The sequence below is a fragment of the Arachis duranensis genome, chromosome 10, assembly GCF_000817695.3.
Source record: "Arachis duranensis cultivar V14167 chromosome 10, aradu.V14167.gnm2.J7QH, whole genome shotgun sequence".
NCBI lineage: Eukaryota > Viridiplantae > Streptophyta > Magnoliopsida > Fabales > Fabaceae > Arachis > Arachis duranensis.
Genome location: NC_029781.3, coordinates 16,243,249 through 16,246,175, shown reverse-complemented (window position 1 = coordinate 16,246,175; position 2,927 = coordinate 16,243,249).

The window sequence follows — 2,927 nt, the reverse complement described above, 5'->3', positions numbered from 1 at the left end:
ACACAAACTCATAGTAAAGTCCAGAAATGTGAATTTAACATAAAAACTAATGAAAACATCCCTAAAAGTAGCTTGAACTTACTAAAAACTACCTAAAAACAATGCCAAAAAGCGTATAAATTATCCGCTCATCACAACACCAAACTTAAATTGTTGCTTGTCCCCAAGCAACTGAAAATTAATTAGGATAAAAAGAAGTGAATGTACTATAAATTCCAAAATATCAATGAATATTAATTCTGATTAGATGAGCGGGACTTGTAGCTTTTTGCTTCTGAATAGTTTTGGCATCTCACTTTTTCCTTTAAAGTTTAGAGTGATTGGCGTCTCTAGGAACTCAGAGTTCAGATAGTGTTATTGACTTTCCTAGTTAAGCATGTTGATTCTTGAACACAGCTACTTATGAGTCTTGGCCGTGGCCCTAAGCACTTTGTTTTCCAGTATTACCACCGGATACATAAATGCCACAGACACATGACTGGGTGAACCTTTTCAGATTGTGACTCAGCTTTGCTAGAGTCCCCAGTTAGTGGTGTCCAGAGCTCTTAGGCACACTCTTTTGCTTTGGATCATTTTTTTACCCTTGCCTTTTGGTTTTAAGGGCTATATATATATATTTTCGCAAGCTTTCTTTTTCACTGCTTTTTCTTGCTTCAAGAATCAATTCCATGATTTTTCAGATCATCAATAACATTTCTCTTTATTCATCATTCTTTCAAGAGCCAACAATTTTAACATTCATAAACAACAAGATCAAAAATATGCACTGTTCAATCATTCATTCAGAAAACAAAAAGTATTGTCACCACATCAATATAATTAAACTAAATTCATGGATAAATTCAAAATTCATGTACTTCTTGTTCTTTTGAATTAAAACATTTTTCATTTAAGAGAGGTGAAGGATTAATGGATTTTATTCATAGCTTTAAGACATGGTTACTACATACTAATGATCATGAAGTAGAGATACAAAATATAGATAAACATAACATAGAAACCGAAAAACAGAAAGAAATAAGAACAAGGAATGAATCCACCTTAGTGGCGTCTTCTTCTTGAAGGACCAACAATGTCCTTAAGCTCTTCTATGTCCCTTCCTTGCCTTTGTTGCTCCTTGATGATTGGAATTTGATCTTCTCTTATTTCATGGAGAATGATGGAGTGCTCATGATGTTCCACCCTTAATTGTTCCACATTTCCTTTCATACAAAAAGTTGTTTGTCACTAGTACAAACCCCTAAAATTTATAAACCGAAGTATTGGATCTCGGGTCGTTCTCCCTAGGAATTACAATAAAGTGTCTTGTTATTGGTTGTGGGTTATTTTGGGGTTTTGATATGAAGCATGAAAGATCATTAAATCATCCTCTAACTAGTAGTAAAGGAAAGTCAAATGAGCTATATCAATCCTAGTCCATAAGTCCTAACTCTCCACTAATTCAATTAGTGAGAACTAGAGTCAATGGCTCCCAATCATCAATCACTTGGACATTAGTAACTCAAGAGGTCCTAAGTTACCTTTCCAAGCCAAGAGTATAAAATTCTACTCTAAAATCCAACCAAGCATTTCATCAAACACTTGGAAGGCATAAAAGGAAAACATAGTAAATCAACAACAAGAACAAAATCTAACAACAATTGTTGAAAGGAATTAACAACACAAATCAAAAGGAACACAATTATTATGATTTACCTTGAATTGAATTGAAAGAGAAAGGAAGGAACAAAAGTGGATCTACAATCAAAACATAAGAACAACATAAAGGAAATTACAACAAAAGAATAGAGGAAGATGAATGTAACAACAAGGAATTGAAAGGTAAAAGTAGAAGAAAGCAAAGATTAAAACCTAGATCTAAGAACTAATCCTAATCCTAATCCTAATTCTAGAGAGAAGTGAGAGCTTCTCTCTCTAGAAACTACTTCTAAAACTAAACTATGACTAATGGTCAAAAGTATGTTGATTTCCCTTCAATCCTTGGCTTAAATAGCATCAGAAATGAGTTGGATTGGGCCCACAAGGCTTCTAAAATCGCTGGCCACGTTTTGCTTTAAGTGAACCAAGTGGCAGCAACGGCGCGTGCGCGTACTATGCGCGTACCCGTCACCGTGCATGGTTCAACCATAGCAAATCTTATATCGTTTCGAAGCCCCGGATGTTAGCTTTCCAATCCAACTAGAACCGCATAATTTGGACCTCTGTAGCTCAAGTTATGGTCATTTAAGTGTGAAGAGGTCGGCTTGACAGCTTTTTGGTTCTTTCATTTCTTCATGAGTTCTCCAACTTTTCATGCTTTCTTTCTTCATTCCCTTGATCCAATCTTTGCCTCCTAAACCTTAAATCACTTAACAAACATATCAAGGTATCTACTAGAATCAAGGTGAATTAAATTTATTTATTTTAAGACCTAAAAAGCATGTTTTCACTCTTAAGCACAATTAAGGGAGAAGTTATAAAACCATGCTATTTCATTGAATAAATGTGGGTAAAAGGTGATAAAATCCCCAAAAATCAATACAAGATAAACCCTACAAATGGGGTTTATCACTCCTCCCTCATTGCTCTTTGGTCTTCTCTTATTTCATGGAGAATGATGGAGTGCTCATGATGTTCCACCCTTAATTGTTCAACATTGTGGCTCAAATCTTCTAAGGAGGTGTTGAGTTGTTCCCAATAGTTGTTGGGAGGAAAGTGCATCCCTTGAGGCATCTCAGGGATTTCTTGATGATGAGCTTCCTCATGCATCTCTTGGGGACCGTGAAGGGTCTCTCTTGCTTGCTCCATCCTCTTCTTGGTGATGGGCTTATCCTCTTCAATGAGGATGTCTCCTTCTATGATAACTCCAGCTGAGTAACATAGATGGCAAATAAGGTGAGGAAAAGCTAGCCTTGCCATGGTGGAGGGCTTTTCGGCTATTTTGTAGA